The sequence below is a fragment of the Poecilia formosa genome, unplaced genomic scaffold, assembly GCF_000485575.1.
Source record: "Poecilia formosa unplaced genomic scaffold, Poecilia_formosa-5.1.2 Scaffold396, whole genome shotgun sequence".
In the NCBI taxonomy this organism is placed as follows: Eukaryota; Metazoa; Chordata; class Actinopteri; order Cyprinodontiformes; family Poeciliidae; genus Poecilia; species Poecilia formosa.
Genome location: NW_006800335.1, coordinates 377,909 through 390,840, shown reverse-complemented (window position 1 = coordinate 390,840; position 12,932 = coordinate 377,909). Strand labels below are relative to the sequence as shown.

Sequence of the window (12,932 nt, the reverse complement as noted above, 5' to 3'; positions counted from 1 at the left end):
TAAAACAACGGGTCTTTAATGTGTTTTAGTGCTAAGTCATTCAGTGATTTATAAACAAAAGTATTTTATCTATTCTCTGAGCTACAGGGAGCCTATGTAAGAACTTTATAACCGGGTGATGTGCTCTAGTTTCATAGTTTTAGTAAGAACACGAGCAGTAGCGTTCTGGATCAGATGCAACTGCCTGATTGACTTCTTAGACAGATCTTTGAAGACATTGTTGCAGTAATCAATGCGACTAAAGATAAATGCATGGATGAGTTTCTCGAGATCTTGCTGGACGAGTAAAAAGGCATGGGAAGGTCAAGGGATAGAGAAGGACATAAAGCAGAGTTAAAGGACATGTAAAGAAGAGAAGATTATTAAAGGCAAATCATAAAGAAGCATGCCTCAAAATCATTGATAGGAAGAAAAAGAGAAGGTTAGTCATTGTTCAAGTTCAAGTCAAACACATTTTATCAACAAACTCAGAAGTATTGGTGTTTTGTGCATTCCCATGTACAAGTAAACAATGATCCAAAAAGACAGAGCAGTACAAATAAATGAGAAATCATTAAACCATTAAGTCTGTGGCAACACTCCAACATATTTGTCCAAACTGAGTGAACATATTTTCTTTCTTATTTATTTGATTAGCAGTTAAGTTAAATGTGCAAGGAATGACTGTGACTGAATATATGCAAACACTATGAAATAATACATCTCAAGCTTGTGTAGGTTACCTGGACAAAGGCATGCATAGATTTTAGAAGGTTTTCTTAAACCGCTAAACTCTTTCATCATTCTTACAGGTTAATGTTCTGTTTATTGCATTTGGGAAGATGCATCGCTGGAATAGGTTTCTTCAGCCTTTTTGAAGAATAGCACTGCACTCCCCCATTGCTACACATTGCTCTACACTGCTGGTCAGTTGGATGAGAGATGAGTATACTATAGTTTTCCTTTCCTTACAAAGACAAGCCATTTTCCAGCAAAAAGCTCAGACTTTCATCATGTGAAGCCAATGAAAAAATGTATGCCTTTCATTTTTGGTCTTGTAAACCGGACCTGCCAGTAAAAATGATGAGGCAGACCCTGTCAGTATGGTCTGCATGTGGCACAAGGGGCGCTCCAGAAAACAGAAGAGCAGAGGAGCAACTAATCTGCTGTGTTTCTCTGCCACAACTATCCAGTTAATTAATCAGCTGTCAGAGATACACAGGACAAGCAACACACTCAGACCGGAGGTCAATTTAGATCGGCCAGTTAATTTAACAACTGGAGTACCCAGAGAGAAGCCACACAGAAACAAGGAGAACATGTAAACAAAAACTCCAGGCTGGGATTCGAATGCTATTGTGTCACCAAGCAGCCCAATATATAGCTTACTTTGTTCATTATTAAAAATGTTAATTTTTGTTTTAATTTAAAATAACTAGGTGTTATACATTTTTGTTTTAAACTTTTTGAGTAAATACCACAAACTACTGTATATTTACTCTATGATTTCATCTCAAATCCCACAAAAAATAGGTGTAATAATAATTTCTTCAAACCTAAATGTAATAATTTTTTGTAATTTTGTGCACATATTTCTTATTCTTTTATAAATTAAAATGGCATGTTTCCTTAACTGTGCTGTTAAAGATCATGTGTGCCTGGAATATATCCCAGAACACACCAGGTGAGAGGTGAGCTGCAGTGTGGACATGTTGCCAGTCTGTCACAGAGCTGATACGTACAGACGGACAAACACATTCACACCTACTTTCACACTTTTAGGCAATTTGGAGTCACCGACTCACAGAACACACATGTCAATGGGCTATGGAAGGAAACTTGACGTTCTGAAACAACCTGCCTGCAAACATTAATTCATGGCCCTGGCCTTATTTGCCTTGCTGCCTCCCCCAATATCTGCATCATATTACATTATGGCTCTTTGAACAAAATCTGATCCTTGAACACATTTTTTGTTATAAAAATGCTGAATATTTTTAAGATTTAGGCTACATATTAAACACTGTTTCCAGATATTGACACATATAAATGTAATTGAATGAGTTCAGTCTAATCTCATTTTGTCCATATCAGAGTATGACGGCAATGGCAGAAATTAGGTCAACCAGCTTACATTTTGGATAAGCTGGACTTTAAGGAGTGGGCTTTCATAACTCGTACAGCATCACACTAAATTATTTCTTATGTTAAGGGGGCGGTATTATGTATTTTCGAGCAAAATCAAGTATGTTATCTTCAGTTATGAAAATTCTGTATCAAACATAACTTAAAAGAAATTTGACTTTGCAATTTCACGCCTCAAAATTGGGCCTGTCTCTTTAAGAAGCTCCTGCTCTTTTCAACACTCTGCCTCAGTGCGACATCATAGTAACATTGCTCCATTGTGGAATTTACAACCAGGCCTAGAAATGCTGGAGTGAGAAGTAGTTTGTATGATAAGTCCAGCAGACACGCAGTTCCACCAGGTGTTTGCTAATTGCTGCTGTCGCTAGTCTGGTGGAGCTTTGCAGAAGAGTAAGGGGAGAGGGTGCTCTGTGAGGCAGGAGCTCGGCTGAAGACTGCAGCTCCAAGGAGGAGCTTTGGGTAAAGAGGCAACGCTTTGTATGAGCAATCAACGCTGTTTAGACACCCTATAGTGCTTCTGTGAGAGATTAAAGAATTCCTCAAACATGCATGAAAGAATCAAATAAATACTCTATGTATATTTTTGATTAGGGAATAATATCATAACATGATGTAAAGCTCAAAAAGGTCGATTTTTCATAACTTACCCCCTTTAAGATTATTTTCATAATTTTAATTTTACACTAGAAAGTGGACCCATTAAGTGCATCAAATCTCGTTTTTCAACTTTCACTCGCTGATTGAAAGAGAAATCAGTATTTATTTAGAACTGCTGTGAATTTAATAATAACATCTATAACCCTTCTATGGGATCAATAAGCAATATCACCAATATTACCAAAATCATCCTTGGACTGTGGCTGATTCATGACCCTTTTCCACATCAGTGGTTGGCCCAACAACACACTGCCAGCCTTAATGAACCTCATCTGATGACAAATCACCTGCACCGCAGACAGTCTCCTCCACCCGCTCTGCAGCCTCTCAGCTGTGACCGCATGTGCTTAGGTAAATCAGAAAAGTACAGCGCCTTAACTCTGCCCTGGATTGCTGTAGAGGAAATTGGAACAAAGAGCATGGAGTCCCAAGAGGACTGGACTCTGCATCGTGTCTCAATACAACAGCTTACTGGTGCTCTTATAGCTGTTAGGACTGCGCGCTGTAGTGCATCATTGACACAGAAACAGATCAGATTATTTACTCAAAACCTGGAAGGGCAGCTATGGTTTTTCATATATGACCATAAGTAAGTAGGGCTGCTGCAATTGATCCTCATAGCTGATTATACTGTGTACAATAATCAATCAATATCAATACTTTTATTGACTTGTAATTTTTATAAGTCTTTGAGTTTGAAAACTGTACAGCATCAGCTGTTTTAAGGAAAACACTTTAGTGTCTAAAGTTTGGGAATAATTTAAGTCTGATGAAGACACACAGAGGATTTCAAGGATCTGCAGGGATGCATGAGTGATAGCTGCAACTAATGAGCTCACAAAAGAGAAGACAACGTCACCAGAGGTTTATCAAGCTGCCCACCCACTCTACAGAGCTTGACACATTACCTGTCTAACATTATTTTCTGACTAAATTGGGCAAATGTTTTGACAGGAATCTGGACCCGTACATGACTGATTAAGACTGTACCTGTGTGTTAATGGGCAGACTTCATGCTGGTAAAATGTATTCTATCACATAGAAATGTTACAGTTTTCATTATCATATTTTACATAAATAGCACAATAGATTTTTTTATGTCCCTGTGCAGTTTTCTTGTGACTTAAATAAGGCCTTTTTCATCACTTCCTGTTCAATCTCATCATACATGACACACAACATGCTGAATATTCTGGCTTTTTTATTTTTAAAGACACAATTAATTGGCTTCATTTTATTTATTATACATGTGTCTCAAACTTTTTTGGAGTTATTTTGTTGATTGTGATAAAAATTGTAAGCTTATATTTGTTTTTTTGAGTTTAGACAGTTTAGAAATTGTCTGAACTACACATTTAATAAGATTAATTAATTCAATGGTAAAATAGTAACAATACCTCTGTTGCCATGCACTAGACATGTTAAGCTAAATCAGAAGATAGGAAAGAAAAACTGATGAAGACAGATTAGAAAAGACAAGCAGTCTTCAAGCTGGGAGATGAATCTAGGAGGAGGATTGTGAGTTTCTATGTGCAATGCCTGAAGATCTGAGTAGTAATTAGCATTTCTTTCTTTTCTCTGCTAACATCTGGGCATATCAAACCCACCACACAGCACCGGAGGGCAAATACAAGCCTACCCACCTACACCGTTAAATCCTTATTTCAGTTCCACTAAGAAGTTACAATAGTACTATTTGCCATGATTACAGCAAAAAAGGAAAAACACAGTGTGACACTGAGCACATTAATGTGTCATTGATGCCTAAGAGCTAATGATTACAATATTACAGCTACTTGAAAGAGGTCAGGAACATCCAAGATGATGGCAAATTAGACCAGGAAAAAAGTGAACAGATGACTTAATTTGAATTCAGGCTCAGAGAGACTCTGGAGAAATAGGCACTGAGCAAACGGCAGACAGCACCAGGCCGGTGAGTAGACCAATTTCTGTGTTGTTTAAACAGGGAGCTTGCACAGACAGTGAAAACAAAACACAAAGCAGCCAGCCGGTGCTCATTCGTTTCAGAGTCGTTATGGGAGAAGCAAAGTGACAGAGGATGCTGCGGCAGACCATTTGGATAGATCTCAGTAACTGAGTGATAGGAGAGAAGTTAGCTCAGCCTGTCTTAGCTGGAGACGCTGTCAGCTGACAAACAGATGAGTTGATCTCAGTTTTGTTTGTTCTAAACAAAGTTTAATGAAATAATTTTTGGGTGAAGTTGAGGAGGATCGACCTAAGTATTTTGAAAGGGAACATGTAAGGTGACTTATTAAAAATGTGTTTCTTCTTGAATTAAGCACAAGTGCTGAGCAAAGGAGAATCTAAAACATACACAGCAAAACACAGGAACTGCTAGCTTTTTTATATGGATAAATTACGCTGTGTAGGTAATAGAGTAGCTTGAAGCTAAATTTCAAAGCTTATGTTCAAAAGTAAGAAATCTTGTTATTTCACCACTAGACCATCAGAATGTGCTGCATTACTTTAAAACTCTGGCAGTTCAATGAAAGAACTTAAACTGTGGTAATGGCATGACTCAAACTGTTAGCCATTTGGAAGCTAACCGCCTAAAACCTTGGTCCACCTTGATACCTGTCAATGGCATGTATTCATCACACCATACCTGCCCTAACACATTCACTCTACTCCCATTTAACTTGTGCACAGTGGCATTACAAACTAGAAATGCTGTCTGAAGGCATATGAAAGTCACAGTCAGTCCAGACTAGACACCCCTCCACCCCCCTCTCGTAAGTAGAGTAGAGAGCTCCCCTGAGGACAGACAACAAGCCACACACCATCACCAAATAGCCTCTGGGTGAGTCAGCTGCCTACTTACAACCTGGATCTCTGTCCACAGACCTACAACATACACACACACACACACATACACACACACACACACACATAGAAAGCAGAGGGCAGGAAACCCCCTAGGGCCGATGAACTGAAGTACGTTCAGTTGTGAATGTGATTTTGTCTTTTTTTACTCCAGCATACTGCTGACACTTATTGACATATTGGCTTATTTTCGGTAAAGTTTACTTGTAGATTTTAGATAAATGTAACTCAATTTAATTTCATTATTGTGCCTTTTATTCCCTCAAAATATTTATCTTTATTATTTTTTTCTCAATATCTAAAAAGAAACCTTTTAACTGGATTACACTTTTGACAATTTTGATATGATTACAGATTGCTTGTTTCTTCCAAATGGTCATTAGATTGGTTGTGACACGGTAATTCTGTATGGTCAAATCCACTCAGGAGAAGGCTTAGTCCACGTTAACAAGATTAGATGACCGACTTAAAAAAGGGGTCCTTCAACAAATGTTTCAGTGGTGGCTGGAACCCAGTGCAGTGTCAGACAGAAGAGACTCCTCTTCATAAAACTCTGATCCACACAATTCATAAGATGGACGAATGAAAGCAATTCAAAACGTGGGGCAGAATGGGTCTTTTTTTGTTATTTATAATTTTGATCACCAAATATGCTCACTTTAAAAAAAAAAAAAAACAGACATCATTAAATGTGACATGCTAAGGTAATCAAATAGTAGGAAAGTCATTTAGCAAGTCACGCAAAATACATAGAAATAAATAAGACTTAGATGGCATATTGTATTCTACTTCCTCTCTATTTCATTAAATGTGTTGTGGAAATTCACAACAGATTTTATTATTTTAAAAACTTATTAAGTTTACCTTAAGTTTACCACAAGCATTTTAATAAAGGGCCCACTGATACTTTACATCCAAAGTGGATTAGAGTGGATTACTGCGCCTGAAGGAAAGGCTTTTTTTTTTTTCTTTTTTACAACTGTCGTATAAAAAGGCGCAACTTTTTTTGACTCATTGTCTGACATTAAATCAGATTAAATGTTTTATTTTTCATGATGCTAGAAATTATAGTTAGAATTATCAAAATTATACCTACTTGCTAAATGCTCAAAAGATGAGAGAGATTGTGATACTTCTAAACAAAATGGTCAGCTGAAAGGATGATCATGTCATGACTTTTTAAGATTAAAAAGTGCAAACCTATGGATGTATATACGGCAACGACTCTGTGACTCTGTGTGACATTTTGGGAAAAATCTCAAGATATCAGCCAAGATCTCAGAAGCAGAATCGTGTGCCTCCACTGGTCTGGTTCATTCTTTGGTAAAACTTTCTCTGGAACAGGAAGAGCATGTTTTTGTGCAAAATTTGGAAAACATCTTGTGAAGATGCTATCTGAAGCAGGTAAAAGCATAATCCACACTTTGAGGGAGTTTTGAGCTAGACTAGTGCACTTCAACTAATAGCATCAGGAGGAGAAATACTGAAGCAACACCTCCAAACATCAGTCAGGATGTTAAAGCTGGGGCACATTTCGGTCTTCCAAATGGGCAATGATTCAAAGCATACCACCAAATTAGTTACAAATTGGCTTAAGGACATTAGAGCCATCACTCAACCCTGATCTCATTCCCATAGAAGATTGTGTTGGCAGATGTGCACAGGTGTGTTGAAGCAAGATACCCTGCAAGCCTGACTCGGTTACACGCGTTCTGTCAGGAAGTGCCAACACTAATTTATGTTCTTTTAAAAGGAATTACAATCAAATGTATTGTCAAATAGTAAGGAAATGCATGTAAACTTTTAAACAGAACAAAGTAAAAAAAGATAAAATAAAATTAGCTATTTGGCAAATAGCAATAATTTTGGTTGTCGTAATTGACACAAAACAGCAATGGTTTAGTCTAATTTAATTTCAGGTAATGAGTTACATACATATATATATATCAGTGATTCTTGAGAATAGGGACAAAATGGGTTTTAATTTTCCCATATTTTTTTTCATTATTTCTCAACCTTATGTATGCAAATATGACAAATAATGTTTAGAAAATATGAAGATGCTAAGGTACAGGCTCCCAGTTGCGAATTTTTTTTAAAAATTACATTTTTAATCGACCTGACCCAAAACTTTGTCATCACCATCTGACAAAAATAAATCTAAAATGATTTTTAAAATACCCCATTAGTGATATTTTTACTCAATTTACAGACAAATGCTTCTCAAGAAATAAAATAAATATTATTTAAAACAAAAAACAAGAAAAAGTCCATCTGATGGAGTTGACAGTGCATGACGGAGTTGACACAGAACTGAAGGTGGTGACAAACTAGTGAGTAAAATGAAAAACTTGGTACATGTGAAGTAATGCAATTCATGTAAAATACATTAAAATGAATTAGTTGCACAATTAAGTGAGATTTGACAACAATTTCACTGAAAGAGTCAGAAAAACTCTGACGGAGTTGACATCTGACGGAGTTGACGAAATGCCAAACTACCTCAATTTATATGATGTTATTCTGAAGGCCATATTGTAGCTCGTCAGGTCCATGAAATCTTTACATTATACCAAAATTAAGCTTTTATTTCGCAAAATTTCATCAAAGTTTTGTAAATTGTCAGTTATGGAGTTGACACATCATGGTTGTGACAAACAACTTAGGAATAAAACAGAAGAAAAAACTAAAGAATAACTTAAGCTAACCGGAGCTAACTAGCCCTCCTAGCAAAGGAAGAGAAAAGACAACGTCATGGGGTCCTCAGAAGTTCTGGTGCCCCCCAATAATGCCTGATTTTTTTTACATTCTTTTCATTTCTGACGGTGTTGACAAAAACTAAGGACAAATTTCAACGGAGTTGGAAAATATCTAAAAATTATTTTTAATTCAATTTATCGATACTTTTATAATTATTTATATGACTACTTATACTTAATTGTCATAATATATAATTTTAGTATTTCTTTAATTGTTTTAAACTATAAGAATGTATTGAGTTCTGCTCCTGGACAAGGGCTTTTACAGGCATCATCCACCGACTACAATGTTTAAAATAAAAAAATATTCAGCAAAAAAAAGAAAAATATACATTGTTGTGCTCACATGACCCAGGTTAGTTTAGTTAGATATTTGAAAAAAATATATTTTGTGTATATTTTATTCAAATTTCATGCTTTATCCATAGGACCTGTTTTGTCCCTATTCTCAAGAATCATATTTTTTTTTAATTATGCATTTTTTTATATTTTGATGATCTGTCTCTTGTGACATGTTCCATGGATTTTGTGAACTCTGGCCGATCCATTATAGAATTCCTCCAGTCAGCAAAGACATGTAGTAGGTAAAATTAAAAGATTACTTTAAATCTAAATCTGGAGGTTATAAATAGTTTTGGGCTTAACTGGATCTATTTTTAAAAAACTGTGAGATGTTAAGTCAGAAGAAGCTCAAGGATGTAGTAGGTATTTAAAAAGAAACTACTTGCTGCAACATTTCGAGCCATGTCTGCAGTTCATTCAGGCTGTGAGAGAGCAAGCGAGAGCAATACTTTGAATAAGTACATAAAATGCTGACTGACATTGAATGTTTTTATCTTTTTGAGCTTTCAACATCTGCCACGGAATATGCTGAATTTAGAAATTATGGCATGCTTCTCACAACGCACCAAGATTTGTTGCTGAAAACATTTTAAATGAGAACTGATTAATCATTTTTGCTTTGAGTTTAAAAACCCAGTCACACAAAGTGGACGTAGGAACGAATGGCGAAATATTTTCAATGATCTTTCATAGTTCGCCATTCTCCATTCAGCATCGCCATTCTCCATTCAGTAGAAAATGGCCACAAAAATCTGATCAGTGCTAATCAAATCCTCTAAAAAACGTAGTTGCTGTTCAATAATTTAGAGAAAATTATTTGACTACATAACAACAATTTGGAATCTTTTAATAATTTCCTCACCTACACAAAAAATTATTTGTAGTATGGAAAACCTTCAATAAAGTTACAAATTTTTCTTTTAATACACATTCTACCAAGCACACGTTGAAGTCCAACAGTAAAGGAACTGCATACGGTTTTGAGCTAAAGCTGAAACCAGGCCTTAGCTAGTACAACATTGACTGTTAAACTTTATGTTAGAGAATGAAAAGAAAAAACAAAACACAATGACGGCTTATTTGTAAGGAACACCGTGGTTTTCTATTTTTTTTATATTGTAGGTTAGATTAAACTGTGAGGCCATCTGCCTTACAGCCTAGGTTTGCTGGAAATCCGGTCACAAAATGAGACAATAATCCCAAACACCAAAGCAAATCCACAGCACAATAGAAAAAAAATGCAAAGAATCACAGTAGTACGAAGAACCAGTGAAGATAAACAGGCTTAAGAATGATTAAAATCTAGTAAATTTCAATCAGCTGAAGCAATTCTGTAAAGAAGAGCGTCCTAGAATCATCACAGTGTCAGAGGGTAAAAAAATTCATGACAAAGACGATTATTTAAGTTAATAATGACTTATGAGATCACACAATTCACTTACATTTTCTTACAAAAATAATATTACATTTTTTCCCCCTTTATCTTTTGTAAATAATGACAATATACTATGTGTGACAGCTTCAGATGCTGGTCACTTTGACCCCTCTTCATATATTTTGCAGTTTTTTCATTTTGTATCTGACTTTTCAGTTGAGAATTGTCACCTAATAATTGAAAGTAATTTTCCATGTTCTGTCCAATTAAGAAAGTTTAATTTTGTGTCAGAACCTAACATAATTTATGAGTCAACTGGCCTGAATAGGGATCAGAGGAAATATAATCAAATCAGGGTGCAGTACAAAATGTTCTGATAATAATATAAAGTTAAATTAAACTACAACAAGATTTAAGTATTTCGTGAAAGAGCCTGTGAGAGCCTGTATTACTGTTCATAGCTTGATTTACTACAAAGCTAAATATTCATTTGGAGTTCTTTGTGTATATTAAATTAGTTTTTAATGTATTCAAGTAGATTTTGAAAGATTTGAATATCATAAAAAAGTTAAAAAAATAAATATAAATAAATATATATATATATATATATATATATATATATATATATATATATATATATATATATATATATATATAAATTTCAGTAGACTTAGCACTACCCAACACCACACATGCATTAATTTATGCAAATGGAAGCCCAACAAAGTATTGAGTACATTGAAATTAACATTCTTTTCAGAAGCCTGGCATTTCAGTTTAAAGTATCCTTTTAATATTCACCTTATGTTATATTCAAATTTTGTTGAGACACTGAATTTTTGTTTTTAATTATCTGTAAGCCATAATCATCAAAATTATAAGAACCCCAGGCTTAAACTTTTTCACACAAAATGTAACAAATCTATGTGATTTCACTTTCTGAAATGATTGACAAAATATATTGAACATATTGCTTACATTCTTAATTTTCAACTAGAATGTTTTCAAGATTAGAAGATATAAAAGTGTTTACAGCAGCACAACTTTGGGGCCCAAGATGAATGCATGCCTTAAAAGAGCAGGTCTAGTTTGGCAGTGCTATTAGGCATGCGGTCATAATGTTATGCCTGACTGGTCTAGACAAGCCAGCTAGTATTTTACATACTGAAAAAAGAGGAGCTGGATCAAAATTATAGCAATGCACACAAAAGACAATGTTGTAGTTTGTAAACAAAAGACAGCATGGTGAAATTTAATACAGCAGCCAGTGACCAGCATCCTATAAGGAAAGCTGATGTAGTCAAAAGTCTGCAAAGAGTCAATGCAAAAAGATACTTTTACAGCTGCATCCGTTTTTTTTCCTTTTTGTTAACAGTCCAATTATAATATTCAGTTTAATTCCTTTTGATTATTTTCCCAGATTTGTTTTTTCCCCCTGCCTGGTTTAAGCTACATTTTCACTTGACTGTTTCCTGTTTAAAATATTAAAGATTCTGATATCTAATTTATTTTTGATGTATCGTGTTGTTTTTTGAGAGCTTTATGGATCTTCAGTGTGCCATATGTCTCAGCCATATGTGTACCTCCCTGGAAATGTAATCACACACTGGAGAGTCAGGCCTCATCTATTGTGTTTAATTGCTTGGTCCCAATAGCTGCTAAGATATGCAATAAACAACAACTATGCTACTTGTGTGGTACTTCTGAAAAAAAAAAAACAAAAAAAAAAAACTAACTCGCAGTGCAAAAAGGCCAAGAAATGTCTATCAGAATAAACCAGAATGCAGATATTAAGAGAGAATCCTGAGATGAAAACAGAGGCTCTGCAGCCAGTCAGCCATATCCAGAACTAAGTACAACTAAATCTGGAAAAAAAAACAAAAAAAAAACATGACTGTTCAGACTGTGGATCAGGATTACATCCCCAAATAATGCTTTTATGGCCAGATTGCCCTGCATTAAGAACCCACCTCTCAGTATGGCCAGATTGCCCTGCATTAAGAACCCACTTCTAAGTATATGCAAATATACCAGATAAACATTAATTTAGTCAGATTAGGCTTTTACGACAATTGACCTACTCAAATGCTAATGATGCAAAAAAGAGGGCATGTGGGAAAAGATTGAAGGATTCTGAAATAAGTTCAAGATCTTTTTTACACTTATTCGACTGTAAAAGTACAAATAACTTTCTCTGACACACAAATACTGTTCCACTGGTGTCATTAACAAAAACATTTATGTATATTGTGAACATAAGAATGTAATAATTAACATGGAGACAAACACTAAGTGTGCAATGAAATAAAGCTTGGTTTCTGCAGAGCGTTCTGGTTAATGGTGATCAGGTAGAACACCAACTGAAGTGCTGCTGCTTTGTTCACCATCTGCTAGAAATACATGTCACGTTAAGCAACATGAATAGAAGCTTGTTTTTTTCCATTCACACGTTTTTTTATTTTTCATCAACTCCATTATAACACTTTTTTGCCGAGACTTGCAATCACTCCCTGTAATCTTCTCTCCAATAGCAGTTCTGTCACCTAAGTTTCACATTCTTGCAAGCCCATATTGACATGCCTCAAAAAAAAGCAAAACACGCTAACTTTGATGGGTTCAGAACTATACAAACTGTGGGATTACATATTCTCTCTTGCTACAAAAAATATAATATCAGTAAGTTTTTATAATATTGTGTGACAGTTGTTACAATCATTTACATACAGAATGTATACAAAGGTTCTTAAAAACAGTTTAGAACTTTTTTTCTCTTCTCCCTTTTACAATTGCTTTAAATCAGATATCAGAGAAACTGCTGGGATCGGGGTTTT

At 35.2% G+C, this 12,932-nt stretch overlaps 1 protein-coding gene across 4 annotated transcripts in view; it reads right to left on the bottom strand.

The window, feature by feature from the left end:
- The window catches only part of nptnb (neuroplastin b), a 35,567-nt gene that overhangs the window by 15,851 nt on the left and 6,784 nt on the right, over positions 1-12,932 (bottom strand). The gene's annotated exons all lie outside the window — the stretch shown is intronic.